Source organism: Athene noctua, chromosome 2, assembly GCF_965140245.1.
Source record: "Athene noctua chromosome 2, bAthNoc1.hap1.1, whole genome shotgun sequence".
Classification (NCBI taxonomy): Eukaryota; Metazoa; Chordata; class Aves; order Strigiformes; family Strigidae; genus Athene; species Athene noctua.
This window is the reverse complement of record NC_134038.1, coordinates 140,024,292-140,040,548: the sequence shown is the minus strand read 5'-3', so window position 1 is coordinate 140,040,548 and position 16,257 is coordinate 140,024,292.

The window sequence follows — 16,257 nt, the reverse complement described above, 5'->3', positions numbered from 1 at the left end:
TGCATGCATTATTTCTAAAGGCTTCCTTTAGCGATTTCTCCCATAATAAAATACACATAGTGCTTCCAACTGAGCATTTCCCATTGGAAGGCGGCCAATTCACTAGGTGCCTATGTGGAAAGCCAAACACTTTCAAAAATCTGATCTACTCTCAGAGCACCTTCTGCTCCATGATCTATGCTTCTATTTTACCTTCACACCAGCTGATTATTTAAGATCTAAAGCGTGCTGGATTAAGTTTGGTTTTCATTTGCACTCCGTCACAGAAACAGCATTACCCAGCTGTAGAAGGGAGCAAAAATGAATCCAGAGTGGTTTTACTTGCATATCAGTCCTGCAGCCATGACTTTCCCTGCTTGCATTAAGTGGGATTTATTTTTCCCTTTGTGAAGAATCAGAGGTTTGACTTATGATACTACTTAGCATGATGATGCTAGTGCAGGGACCAGCTCTTATTACAGCAATTTGGTAACAGATGCAGATATAAATGCATGTACCTTAGAACAGCGTTTCCCCATCTTTCGCCTTTTAGTACCATATTGTGCTTTTTAAAACATCTTTTACAACTCCTTGCTAAAGAAACCCATCTGCATCATTTGCCCCTTTAAAGACCATCTTTGGTGAAATATATTTCACAGGCAATGTAGTGAGGGTTTCATAGGAAATTGGATTTTTTTCCTCACTTTGTTGTACAAAAGGTTAAAATTTATTTCTGTTTGATCGTGCACACCTCAAAGATGTCCCCTGCAGGCTCTGTCTGTTGGCAGTTAACATGGGTTTAAAGAATGCTCTCTAGGCCATTTTGCAGTGAGAAAGTAGTAAGTCTTACATGGAAATGCAAACAAAACCTTTAAAGCTTTTGATCTTCTTGGGGACTTGATGAAATCTCTTGAGCAAATTGAAGGATTACATGCAACAGCAAATATGTACAAGTATAACAAATTAACTGTAAATGATATAACTAATCTAAAATGGAAGTATAAGATATTACTGTCTTATGGCAGCATTTGAACTTTGTTTCTCTAAAACTCAAGGATATTTTAAAAGAGCTGGTAAATGACTATAGACTACAAATATTCATTCAAATGCAAAAGAGAATTGCTTTGGGGTTTCTTTTCCTTTAATCTCCTTCTGATTTGATCTAAGCACATCCTTCTAACCTTAATGCAGAGGAGTGGGAGGGAGTGTGGGGTGGCAAACTGTGAAATTCATACTGCTAATCCCCTGAGGACTTTCTAATCAGACAAGAGCCACTAGGGAGATAGTTTCCTAAAGGTCTTTTGTTTCTCCTCATGTAAAGAACACAGAGAGCAGGTATGCTGCTGTGCATGGTACACTGAGACTTTTGCATGGCAAAACAATAACACTTTGAAAAGGCAGCAGGATTACCATATCTTCTTGTACTAATTGTCATTCAAAAAGGTGACCTATAAATTTCCCCCTGCTTTGAGCAGAGGTGGCATGGTGACCTGGTCAACCCAGGTTCAAGTGTCATTGATTGGATGATGATGGACAAGGAAGAGTCCTTTGCCAAACATGAATCTACTTGACATTTCACTCATCAAGCACCTTGGGTTTATTTTCTAAATCAGCCTTTTCTCTTGCTTTGCTTACAATTTAGCAAGCACAGGCACATCATCACATTTGCATCTGGTCACAGCTCTGGGGAGCAGGCGTAAAGGAAGAAAAGCCTATGGATAATTTTCACTTCACATAACTTTTAAATGAATGGGGTGAGCAGTAGTGAGGACTGAAACACCGAGGAACTCATACCATTAGGAACTTCAAAAGAGGAGGACTGCAAAGCCTCTCTTGTAGCACCATCAACTAATTTGTCATCCCTTTGGGAATGCTTCTGTTCAAAATGCTAGAAAATAATTCACAATCATGATAACAGTTTGAGAAAAAAGTCAAAGTGATCACCTTTATCAGGCCCTTTTGAAGTTAAATGTATCCCATTTCAAGACATGTAAAGTATTCTTAATATAGGCAACCATTAAAAAGATCATATGCAGAAGGGTGTGTCTTTTACTACTCTCATGTTTACAGACAGGATTACAAATCCCTGTTCTCTATTGAAATCACGCAAACCTTTCAAACTTGTGGTTTAATTACTACCACTGCCTGAAATGTTTAACAGGTTCCAGACATTAAGGGTCTGTTTAAGACACAGTTTTTGCATCTGCCTTTCCAGTTAAGCAGGTATAACCTTGAGTGTGAACTGAGTAAGAGTAATGTATTGGCATTGCACATTCTGTGTTTTGATCACACAGAAAACATGTGTCCCTTGAACCATACTGCTACTGAAAATGCGGTACACTCCTCCCCTTCTCATGCCAACAGAGGTGTAGTTTTATTAGGATAAAAGTGCTTCATTTTGGTATGAATGACTGACAGTCAGGAAAGGGAATAGACTGCAACACTTCTTCTGCATCTGTAGCAGGGAGCATGCCAGCCTAGCCATTTCAATATAAAATATTGGCAGAATGGGTACCATTGCTTAAACGTGCCGGATCATAGCCCAGCAGTGGCAGCAATGCCTGCTGATGTGCAGTGGCCCAGCCTAGGGTGATGAGGTGCAGGAGGTCCAAGTGGGGCCCTTGGGAGTCAGAGGAAGCAGAGCGCTTCTGCTTATCAGGAGATGAGTCTGTCCTATCAACTAGCCTGAGCCTGGCAGAGTGCAAAAGCTTTTCAGCACTGATTTGCCCTGTCAGGATGACAGGCTTATCTGGGACCTCCCTATGCCTGGCTAGGACAGATATCTGGGGTCTGGTGCATTCAGGTACCACTCCCTCCCTTGCAAGCTTACCACCAGGGTTGAGCCGCCCATATGCTCTCATTCCCAATAATGACAGAAAGTGGTTTGGCTAGCTATACTATTGACATGGAGGCCTCATGCTCCTACGGAGTGAAGCACTGAATACAACTGGTCCAAATTTTCTAAGAAATATTTCTTCACTACAAAAAGCAGTTTTGGTCCAGCTGAAAGAACTGACAAATTCATGCCAAGTTTGATCACTTTTTTTTTTCCTTTTCTGTTCCCAGACATTTTATCTGTTGTCTTGACTGTTCTGCCTTAATTTAACAAGGAAAGAGAAGGCCTAATCCTCTCTCCCCTGAACCCTGGTGTCTAAATGAAACATCTTAATTATACAAAGTCGATTCTTGTTTGGCATTTTTTATTTTTCAAGGGTGAAGGGTGTAACTTCACAGTGAAAACTGAGAGTATTTCTGCGTGAGGCAGTATTTCCATTCAGTTTGCAGACTGTAAAATCAGTTTTCTCAGCTCTATTAATGAGAATACCTGCCAGTGCTCTTTCTACTAATAAAACATGATAAAGAAGATCTCCTTGAAAGAAATGAACAATTCTGATATGTGCAAGAATACAGAAAAATGGTGTTTGGTGAGTAGTGTTGAGCAAGCAAAGACTGACTAATAGGTATGGGATGATGGAAGAGAGATACAGGAGGCATTGGCACTGCTGATTTAATTGCATAACTTAACAGGTGAAAGAGAGATAGTATTAGTCCCCTGGCTGTTTTTTCCAGCTGCCTTTGGTAAAATGCACAGTCACCAGGAATCTGCAAAATATGGCTGGGCATAAGTAAGCTGCAAGTCAAATACAGCACTAGAATGATGTGGTGATTTGGGAGCATCATGGTAGAATTAGGCACGACCTTGACAAGGATCTGTGAATGTTTTTTTATGAGAATGAGCTGTGAGTTCCCATCATGTGGATAACAGCAATGACCTGCAAGACAGCTGAGCCCTCCTGCTCCACAGCCTTGCGGCTGGTGCCTGGGCTCTCTAAGGGCTGAGCATGCCTCTTCCTCACACAGATGCAGTTATATGTTTTCCCTCCTTTACACAATTGACCATTTTCAGGATTCTTTCAAGAATTTACTATCTTTGAGACCTTTATCCCTCTCTCAGACTTGGATGAAATTAATTGGGGAGCTCAGAGAAGAAGGAAGGACAGACAGATGCAGGTCTGACCAGTAAGCTGACAGACAGAAAACATGATTCACTTCTTTTAGTTTCTTTTCATGGACATGCTAGCAATCATCTGGGATCAGTGCACCACACGTGAAAACCAGCCACATACAGCAATCCCACCATTTATCCTAAAAGCAACTCACTGTTCTCCCCTTGCCAGTAAGTCATGCCCTATTTCTGTGTTGCTGATGTCCATCTTCCTCAGCTTCTTTCTGCTCTCATGTTGCTATACTAAAGAATTACCCCTAATCTAAAACCAAATTTAGCTTAAGCTTCAGACTGAATTCACTACTATAAATTTCTACAACTCTGAAAAGAATGGTGTGTCCTAGAATATAATGTAAATATTGGCCATAACTAATAAAAATAAAAATGGCAGAGCAAACCTTGCTGAAGGCAAAGAAGACATTGTATGGAATAACGCTGGATTGTATTAAACCTGCACCATTTTTCTTGAGATGTATTTTTATTGGTACATTTTAAAGAAATTCTGGAATTAAAAGCCATAATTAGAAAGTGAATAAAACTCAAAGCACAAGCCTAGAAGGTATACATCACCCCACAGACAGCTCTTTCTTTGTCCCGCTTCCCTCAGAGACAGCTTATGAAGTGGCATTGCAACCTGACTGTTTCTCTCTGAGTTTCTGCAAGTACGACTAATAAAAAGCCAGGAATTTCCCATCTTTGGTTATGAAAAGGAAGTTTCCAAGATTGGAGTCACTGATAAACTGAATAGCCCCTCTCTAAATTGCCTTATTACTTCCGTCTCCTTCCCTAAGCTTTGAGTACAATAAAATATTTATATGCATCCTGGCAACAGCCCAACTCAAAAATATTATACAGCTGGTCCTATTGATTTCAATGCCTGTGGAATTAATGGCTACCCATGTGAGTAAAGGAGCCAGAAATAAGAGCTCAAATTATAATATTAAAAATGTGTATTTTAAATATGCATAAGAATTCTTAAGTAATGAGCTTTTATCTTTTTTCCCCCCTCTTTTAAAAATTTTTTAATTACAGCTTTAATACATGGCCTTATCCTGATTTAAAATCTTCACAGAATGATCCTGTCTGTGCTGAAAGGCATCCCTGTGTGACAGTAGTAAGCAGTCTTGTTTGGATCATTTACAGAGGTTTCCACAATAACAACCATTACAATATTCTGGATTTGAGAGGGGCTATACAGCTCTTTTCCTTTGATTTTCTCCTTTACATTGTAGCATAAATGCTCTATAAAAAATTCTACTGTCTAATTTTAGAACAGAAACTGATCTTTACAGAAAAAGGGATTTTTTTTACTGGCTGAGAAAATTAAAAAATTCAACATCGACTAAACTACAAATGAAGCCCAAGCCACTTGCTAAGTACATTTTGCTTTTTTAAAAAGGCATGCAAACAATAATTTTTCACAGCAAGTCTGTACTTAAATTCATGTTGGAGAAACGTATATGAATTCTCATGCAAATGAAATGATTCTTGGGACTGGTTTGTCTGAGTAAGCAGCAGCTATATGAGCTCTGAAAGGGAAATTTATCTGGAGGAAAAATTATTTTTGCCAAGATGATTAAGCATTTGGGGAGATGACTGTCAAAACAGAACTGCAAACTTTCTTGGTTAAAATCTTTATTGATTAAATTCCTGTGAAAATATTCATAGGACAAAGCCATAAACACATTTTCTATTCCAAAATGCAATAAAAAAAAAAAATCAAATATATCAAAATAACATTATGGGTAACTGTAAATTTCAGTCAGATCTGATGATACAATAAATTTCATGCACAAGAGAAAAATGAGGATATTACATTTAGGAAGCATATACTTCCTAATGTTGCATTTAGGACGCATACATTCTTTTAAAGTATTTATTTTCTGAAAGGATTCAAAAGCATTTTTTAGAAATGTAAATTAGGCATAAAAAGGCAAAAGGCTTTTTTTAAGGCCTTTTTCAGCAGCTGTAGATGTGTCACGAGACGTAAGACGTGCTGTTCTCCATTAAGACTCAAAGCAGACAAAGCAGAGGACAGGAGGTGTAAAGGGAAGGAGGCATATGAGAGATTTGTCTTTGCTTTTGCTATAAAATAACAAAGCTGGTTCTTCCATCAGATTTTTGTCACTGAACAGAGGCACAAACTCCCCTCTACCTCCTGTGCGGAGGACTCCTCAGAGTCTCTATGTATGTTTAGCTGCACGACAATTTTGAAAAATCCAAACAGCACCTTTTATTTCACCTTTTAAGAATCATTGTGCAAATGAACAAGGATTATCACAGAATGAAGTGCAATCATCTAACCTCAGGGTGCCTACCGACCTGCATAAGAGTTTGGATCTGACCCCACGTGAATTCCCGAGATGTACCACTGTATTTGCATTTCCATTATGAATCACACAGCTTTTATTTGACTGGAATCAATAAATCGAAAATATGTTATTCATCTGAGTTACTACTTAACATGTTATTTTTCAGCAGAATCAACAGACTTATCAGTGTGTGTAAACACTCCGACTGTATCTCTTGACCACTAACACAGAATGTGGTAGTGAAGTGCTTGCTATTTAGCTATAATTTCCTTAATAGCAAAGTTACATGGAGAAGACCACTCATAGCTTGGCAAGTGGTTTTGTTTTGTTTTGTTTTTTTTTTTTATTATTAGCAAGGTTTTGTTTGATTTTCAGACCTTCTGAAAAAACCTTCCTAAGGAAGTCTGCTGAACAGCCACCCGGTCCTCAGCTGTTCAGATGTTCAGGTCAACACCCACTACAGCAGTCTGTGAGAGAGCTAATTTTTCTTTCATCTCAGGAAATTACTGAAGGTGGTGGGCTACCCATAATTTGAAGACATGAGAAATTAAAATACTTGAGAGTTTCTGATATTGGGGGAAATAAGGCTAAAAGTGCCTCATTCACATTTTTGTCTGATTTAGAAAAGAACAGTTGCAAGACTGGGAGGAGGAATACTTATTTCACTTAAGTTTCAGCTCAGCTTGGTTTAATAACATTGAATTCAGCAGAGAAGAAAGACAATTTGTCTATATATTAACAAAGAAAAGGTTCACCTAGTCAACCCTTACTACTGTTATCATCCCTTATTTGTAAAACTAGGCTGAGCAGTTTTCAAGTGAGAAGACTTTAAGGACTGCAAATGGCATTTAGAAACAATGCCATTTCTCCAAAATCAAGCTCAGCCCCCTTGCCTGATTAGAAAACTGCTCCTTCTCTGGCACTGACACCACTGCTGACTTAAAAGCTCCCTCAACAGAGCACATAAACATAACCATATGGTACAAAGAAAGTCACTGCAGAGAAAGATCAACAGCCTGTTTTCAAACTCTCCCTGGTCAGCAACTGCTGAAAAGCAAGTGCAGCTTAATCCTCACCCAGAGCTGTACCTCTCCGGGGAATCTGGGACACAGTTGGTCTCTGCCCGTGGCACAACCATCCGAAGGGATGTTGTGTCAAATGAGAGGTGAAATGAAGTCTACCGATACCCTAGCAGGCTGACAGCATGCAAATTCGGTCAATCATTAGATAAAAGAGGTTGCACTGCTGCACACCATTTCAGTTCAAATTAATTAGTATTAGAGAGATCTTTTTTAAAAAAAGGCAATTTTGACTGCAGACTAAACCCCTTTGTAATTAGAGTGTTGACCACTTATGAGGCAATTTTAAAAAAAGTTTTAGTACTGTTTGTGACACCTGAAAACCAAACATTTGTTGAGCCTAAATATTCTTCATGTAGAAAACATTCATGAAACAGTCATGCATACTTTGCATGTTTGTGTCCAGTTCATTGTAGATAGTGCTCAAAACCAGCTTGTTCTAAAAATATTACCAAATTAAACTGGCAAAGATCACTGGAAAGATAGTTTATTTGCCTCAAGAGCTTAGGTATGCAAACTGAAATCACCAGGAGCATTATAAATCTTGAACACTGAGTTATTCAGAACACTTTCTACTGCTCCTTTCCAGGATTTTTCTGCCTATTAAATTGTGCCATTCTGTTCCTGACATCCTGCAACACCTATCTGGATTGTGTAGTCTCTGATCACACAAGTACATCCAACAGGAATTTGTATGTTTAGGAAGACTATGATGTACCCTGAAAGGATGTGAATGTAGCAGGACAGAAGATGGTTGCCCCAACAACTCTGCTTCGCCCTCTTTATGAGCTTACTGCAGTGCCTGTTTTCACTTCACTACCCATACTAACTTCAGCATTATGCTTTTCCTCTTCTGTGGTAAGCATTTTCTTTCCTGTTCTGTTTTTGAGTGAGGAAAAAGCTCTCAGAAAAAAAGACGAAGCCTGTTTTTCGGTTCCTATTCCCCAGCCACCTGCAGCAGACCCACAGAGGTGGAGAGCTCCAGCTTTTCAGGGCAGTTAATGTATTTATGCTGCTTGTTCAACATCTACCAAAGTGGGCTCAAAGCGGGCTGTGCCCACATGATGCCTCCACAATATAAACTTTCTACAACAAGTGCTTCCCCAACGACTCTCTCAGACATTATTGCTTAGGCTTGATCAGGGTGGATGCAAATATAAGGAGGTGTCTTAAGAAGAGATTTTATTTGAGGGAGGACAGAAGTGCAGTCCTCCAAGGAGAGGAAATTGGTTAGGAAATTGGCTTTCCTATGGAAGAGACAAACGCAGGTTCATGTCTGATAAACTTTATGTTAGCTCCTATTATATGCTTCTGCTTATCTTCTCCCTCATGGCCTGGCAGGAAGTTTGGAAGAACAAAAAACTCCACAATAAAAGTATTTCTTCTTGTTGCTTCTGCTTCAGAGGCTCTCATGCTAGGAGTGATCCCCCCGGCTTCCTCTCTGCTTTGGGAGAGGAAAGGTGGTGGAGCTATCCACAGACTTCCTTCAAACTGTGCAGGTACAGATGCTGTGCTCCTCCTGTTCTGTGTTTGCTTCTAATTGCTTTTGATTTCTCTGAGGAAGCACGTTGATTATTGCAAAATTCTCAGTTAAGTAAACCTTTAAGCCTTTTGCTGAAATATACTCATTTCAATGGGACAAATAGGTTTTGTTAAAGAAAAAAACCCAAACCATCTGAGGAAAGTTTTCTTTTGACTGATTGAAATTTCTGCTGGGAAGAGGATCCCTTTTTTTCTCTTTTTATGCCTATCTCCACCAAACACTTTTTATTTTCTATCTCATTGGTGGAATTTAAAGTTACCCCAAAATGATCTGGTATGCTGTCATAAATTTTGCCTGGGCGAATGGCTCCTTACAAAAAATCTCTGCAAAGCTTTAATTCGAAACAAAACTAGGGCAAAACCTGGACTGCTTCCTCTTTTTAGTTTTTAAAGCTGAAATAACTGAGCAGGTGGTGGACTTAAACCTAATAACCCAGGCTAATAAACTGCATTTTCATGTTATGTGAACAGGGGAGAAGGACCCAGCAAATGAGAGACTGTTTAATTTCTAAGAAACCTATTCCTCCACCCTATTCCTCTCATAGACATTTCAGTCTATAGCAGTATCTAGGCAACTTCTGTTTTCCTTTTCTCCTGTCCTGGTTTCATCCTTGAATACTTCTGAAGTAAGTAGATATTCAAGTACCTAACTGTGTTATTTTTTTAATGACAAATGTAAAATAATGTTGAAAAAATACCCCTGGCACTCTTCTTTCTAACAGTGAAAATAAAAATTAAGGCGATATTAAGAAAGAAAAAAATACTTACCATTATTTATAGACAAATATTGCTCTGATATTGTCAGTGTACCAGTATCTTGTTAGATGTATCCTAACTAAGTGCTGTTTTAAGAAAATAAAAATAAAGAAATAATTAAAAATGTGTAGTATCTGTTCAAATCAAGGCCCTAGTAATCAACTTCAGACCCCCAAGGTCACTTGGCCAGCTTGTGATTACAACAGCAACTTCAGCGCTTGGTATTGTCCTACGGCTGTGGCAGGTCAATGGAAAAATGTTCTTTAAACACCATAAGCATCTGATTGTGCAATACCTAAATCAGTGTCATTGATTATTCACAGTGCTGGACCGCTCAAAGCTGGGGAAGTAATTAGGGCTTTTTGTGTGGATTATCCACTGAGAAAAGGTCAAATAACTACAAACAGTGCCAGAAAACAGGAGTCACCAAGGACCTCAGCCTCCGTGATCAGTTAAGAAATGCTAAAGCAGGGTTTGATAATGATGTGCTTATGCCAGGTTCTACAGGATTTGATCATTCTGTCATAGAAATCCAATGAAGCATGAGTGATGGCTACTTTTTCCCTTGAAGCTTGCTTCAGGTCCCTGATGCCCATCAAGCAAGTTTGTCAGTGAAACTTGACTGAGAAGAATTTAAAAGGCAGGTTTTGTTCCAAGGGGAAATGCACATATATATATGTATATATGTGTGTGTGTAAGTAAATGACTGCACAGTCATTTTAGACATATACTTTCTAATTTAGGTCTAAATACTTGTTTTGTTCCATCTTTTGTCCTCCCTGCTGAAAAACCTGCCTTTGCCAATGGGCCATGTTGTACCCGCTCACAGATCTTTTATCACAATACACCTCCCAACTCTCCAAATGGGAAGTCTGTACAAAGAACAGCCTTCTGCTAATGACTTTCTCCCTATTGAAATGTGAGAAGCAATAAAAGAAGTCCCTAGTTTTGTAATAGCATTTCCAACGTTTGCTGAGTTTACAGGGGTACTGCTACTTAGCAACACCTTGTAAATTTAATTGCTAAGCCAGGGTGTACAAAGCATTCCAGTTCCATATGGGAGCCATTCCTTACAGATCTCCTTCCCTGGGAGCTCCCAATGTTGTAAATCTCTTCCTCTCCTCCCCTCCGAATTGCACTAACACTTTAGATGATTAGGGCTGCAGCAGCGATCAACATTTCCCCCTAGTCATTCCTTTCCATTGATCATTTAAATGAGGGATTATTCTGTTTTCCCATTTTAGCTGTAGATCAATTGTTTAAAACAATGGATGGAGGTTAGTTCAGAAAATTGGTGCACCAAGAGGAACACATAAAGACACACTTTGCACAGGGGAACGTAACTTTATATTATTTGTGCTGAGGGAAAAAGCCAAAGAAGGATGACACACAACAAAAGAAAACTTAAACAGAAGAGAAATAGTCGTAGTTAACCGTAGGTAGATTTGGCCAAGTACAGGCAGGGTCTTGTAATGCCTGTAGTGAAAACACAGGAAGGGAGAGCAGGACCCTGCTAGTCAGATGGAAGTGATGGGGGCAATTCACAAGCCTCTGGCTTCCGCTTCACCATGGAAGAGTATTTCAAGCATGCAGTGAACGCTTGAGGTTTTTATTTTTAATGGAAATCTTATGACACTGGCAAGAGAAGTGGAAGACTGACAAACTTTTGACAGGCTGAGCAGTTGGCCATCTTGTAGGACTTGGTGGATAAAGAGCATGGGGTGATTAATAGTTTCCTTAGGCTCACCAAACATTTAAAGGGAGGCATTTAGATATTTAGTTGGTTTTAATCCTTGGATTTAGGGTTTTGGCAAAAGAAAAGAACTTGTCCTGGTAGAGACAGCATTCTTAAAGCTAACAGTGTAGTCCATCCTCTTTAAAATGTCTGCTTAAATATTGTTATCGGGAAAATCTCTGTGTTACTTTCATCTTAGGACTCTCGTTGAACTAAAATATTCATGATGTGGAATAAACATTTCATTACTACAACTTAAGTTGGGCCCAGTGCTGTCAGGTAGGACTGCAATCCAATTATTAGATATAATATATTAAAAAATATTTATTTATTTATTTATTATATTATCACATAATACATTCCACAGGGTGATTCATTCACCTTTAGTGTTCTTAAATTTGCTATGGTTCTACATTCATCAGAATATTTGATATCAGGCCCATGTGTTTTTCAGACCTCTGGAAACATTTTATTTTGATTTAAATTTTTTTTTCTCTCCTTGCTTTCCACTGAGACTAAACAGGTAGTTCAGGTTCAAAGCAGGAGGAGTGATGAAGTAGGCAGAGAGCCATAACATCTAGAGCTAGCTACAGCTTCTTTTTGCCTCAGAGCAAGCTGCACTATGATGTTCCAGACTTTCTGGTACTCTGCAGCAGAGTTTATAATTTGACCAACTGTTACTTAGAAAATATATGCTTGGGAAAAAAAAAAAAAGAAAAAGAAGATAGGAGATAAGAGGGTAGTGAAAGGTAAAAATTCAGGTGAAATTCAACCCAGAGTAAAATGCTGTAGACATCACTTAAGCCTTAGAAGAAATACTTACTGTAGAAATCATCTGTTCACAAGATCTTATTTCCTATCCATACAAAACCCCTGGAAAAAGCAATGCAGCACCTCTGTTGCTGAACTGATCACGAGATGGCACTACTATATGCAGAAGGATGCCAGCACCAATTTTTGCAGGTATCCAGCTGCAGAAAGTTACATGAGGCCAAATGGATGCAAAGCAGCGAGGCCCCCGATCCACATACACTTCCACAGCTCTCGAGGCCCTAAGACCCGGGGGGAAAATGTGGGAAGGCTGAGACGGCAGCGCTGGGCTGAGCTGCACGGCAGTCCTGCTGCTGGGCACAGGCCGAGGGAAGAGGGAATTGCATAACCCGCCGCTGCTCTGCGCTTTGCCTGCACTGTCTCCAAATGCTTGGGCAAGCAACGAATATGGCCTAGAGCAGACTTTCCATTCCAGGGTGAATTTGGAAGCTGTTCTGTTCTGCAGTTAATCCTCACTGGGATTAGCAGCCTCATCACTATTTTCCATGTAACTGTGACAGGGAGATTTCACTATGGCCCTTTTATCATCCATACACGACAAAGAGGATTTGAGTTCTGGCAGTTGCCATTATTTCAGTCAGTAAAAGTACAAGTATTGCTTAACTATTTCATCAGATTTTTATTTTATTTCCCACCATGACTTATACAGTAAAACTTTATTGTAACATATTGTAACTTAAGGTATATAGCTCTCCTATCAACAGCTGTATTCTGATTTGTAGTCCAATAAGCTTTCTCGCTGCAGATTTCATGTGTACAGTTGTGTTGAGGTGCAATATATCACCACAGCATTTTTAAACTCAGAGCAATAATGTATTCAATTAGGTTGGAAATAAAACTTCTAGTTTTCCTTACAATAAATCTTTTACTAAGCCCTCTACATCACATGTTCAACAAGGAAATAATACATGTCATTCAGACTAAGGGTTATTATAGACTGCTGAGGGAAACATGAAATTCTGGAGGTTTCATCAGTCCTGTGAAATCCTGCAACATGGTAAGTGTACAAATTAGAAAAGGATGTAATATGTGACTACTGACACCTCTTGGGATGTTCTTTGAGCCCATATTTACTGTTATGATCAGTAGGTTCATTTAAGCTGCAGGAGTTGAAAAGTAATACTAAAGTCGAGTGAAAACACCTCTGAGTTCATTAGATGTGGTTGTAATTCAAACTCGGAAGGCATTTCTTTTCTTCCCTGTCATTCTTCATATTACTGGAAATATAGTGCTTGAGCTCCTAATAAAAGCATTATACATGATCACATATCTACAGTCCCTGCAAAACCCGTTTACACCTCGACATCTGTAGCAGTGCCACAGTCTGAGCAGCACCCTAATTCACCCCAGATGTCTCTTTAAAGGAAATACTGTAGTAGGGCTACTGTTCATAATATTTTCTGAGTATTGCCTTTATTACTTTGAAAGACTTTGATTTTTCAAGTGTCACAAACATCTGCAGTCACCTTTTTTTTTTTTTTTTTCTGTGGAGGCAAAAGTTATATCACGTGTTTGAATATGAATAGAGATTTTGGCAATATTCACCCCTGGAAACACCAGTTGTTAACTATACATCAACCCCTATCCATCAGCTGCATTATATAACAAGGATTTCATTATATGCAGCCTCTGTGCAGCACAGCACACACTCACACCAGTATTGTATTGGCTATTTCTTCGAGAGCTCTCAGAGAGTGGCGTGCCAGAGCTCTTTATCCACACTTCAGTCAGCATTTCGCCAGCTCAGAAGTGTGCCAGATGGTCTGCAGTGCTTGGTGATGCTCGCTTCACAGCCAGGACTGTGGTGAATGAGATTCCATGAGGATGGGTCCTCAGACAACTCTCTCCCTTTCAGATAGGGTGGTGTGGACAAGATGCTCAGCAGCTGTCCCAGCATTGCTGTAAGGCGAGACACAAGCCAAACTGAACTGTAGGGATTCACAGTACTAGAAGCACTAAGAAGAGCCAAAACCAAGCATGGTCCTAGAGAAGGGTTTTCCCAGGTCCAGCGTTCTACACACATGCTGGTTTCCCTGGCCAAATTTATACCTACATGAACTTTGATCCCTACTATCCATACTTTAGAGTCTTAACCCAGAGTTCATAAGGACCATGGTCAAACTCCTGGCCATCACAGAATCACAGAATGGTTGAGGTTGGGAGGAACCTCTGGAGATCATCAAATCCAATCCTCCTGCTCAGAGCTGGGTCAGACAGGTCAGGTTCCTTAAGACATTGCCCAGTGAAGTTTTGATTATTTCCAAAGATGGAAATTCTGTGACCTCTCTGGGCAACTTGTTCTAGTGTTTGATCACCCTGAGCCTTCTTCAAGCTGAATACTCCCAGCCTGAATTCAGTCTATCCTTTTATATCAAATGCTCCAGTCTTTTAGTTATCTTCATGGCCCTTTGCTGGACATGCTCCAGTATGCTCATGTCTCTTGTGTACAGAGAAGCTGGACACAGCACTCCAGATGTAGTCTCACTAGTTCTGAGTAGAGGGGAATAATTACCTTTCTTGACCTGCTGGTTATCTTCCTAATGAAGTCCAGGATGCTGTTGGCTTTCTTTGCCACCAGGGCACATTGCTGGCTCATGTTCAAATCCGTGTCTACAGGGACCCTGAGGTCCTTTTCTGCAAAGTTCCTTTCTGGATGTTTGGCCCCCAACTTGTACTGGTGCATGGGATTATTCCTCCCCAGGTGCAGGACTTTGCAGTTCCTCTTGTTGAAGTGTAGGACTTTGCACTTCCCCTCCAGCTGGATCCCTTTGTGCCCAGCAGTTCAAGCAGTTTTTAGTCCACCTCACTGTCCACTTAACTAGTCTGTACTTCATCAGTTTGTCAGTGAGGATGTTGTGGGAGACAGTGTCAAAAGCCTTCCTAAAGTCAAGATAGACAACATTCTTTGCTCTTCCCTCTGCCGCTAAGTTAGTCTTCTCATCACAGAAGGTTATCAGGTTGGTCAGACATAACTGCGCTTTCATAAATCCTTGATAACTAGTCCCAGTCACCTTGTGCTCACAGGTCAGGCTAGACAATGTTTCATTCATGAAGGAGAAAACCCTCCATAGGTCATGTTTTGCTTTGCACCATCTTACCTCTTTGTAGTATACTGACATGGCAGCTTTTGGAAAGAAGAGGGCAGGGATGTGGGCAATGCAGATGCCCCGGTCCACTGCAGCAGGTCACCTCCTTCTTCTGAATATAGACAGGGAAGCTAAGACAGCATTTATGGCTGTGAGACAATTTCTCTGGAGAAAAGCTGATATGTGATATCTGTGGATTAAGAGAGACTATTTTTCTACAGTATGTTGTTGTTGTTGGACTGAAATAATATCACGCCCAGTAAATCCTGTGCATGTGGTGGAACTTCTGATGAAGCAGGTGGGTACAAGGGTGTGGAGGCTGCAGAGTCTGGTTGGCATGGTGGTGTGGCCACTTAGTGGGACACTTATTGGCAGTGGAACTCCTGACTTTGGAGCTGTTGAAATGCTGGTGATGCAACTGAGAGGCACTGCAGCTGTTAGTCCGAGTTCATCTGCCAATGTTTCCTCACATGGCCCCAAGCTTCAGCATGGGTGCTTGCAAATTCACTGGTACTTTGGGCTAAAGTGTTTGAAGATGTGTAACTACTAAATAAATATGCTCATACCTCTTGTATGCATGCTATCACAACTGAGCAACTCGAAGACCAATATTAAGATTTTAATTTCTTGGGTGGGTTTTTTTGCAATTCAATATTACATTAAGAAAGAATCCAGCCCTGAACACTTCTTGAAGAAAAATCACACTGATATCAATTTGATGTCAGGTAAGGACACCAGAAGATTTCTTCCTCATGCTTCCTTTCTTGTATAGCTTTTTAGTGATTAAGCCCTCCAAAATGTACACAGGGACATCCCAGAGTAATGGGAGTGTTTATATGCAAAATATATGTAAAGTTAGTCACTGTTTATATATGAAAGCTGTGACCTCTTTGGGACAAAGAAAAAGGAAAGGCACCATATGTATTTAAAG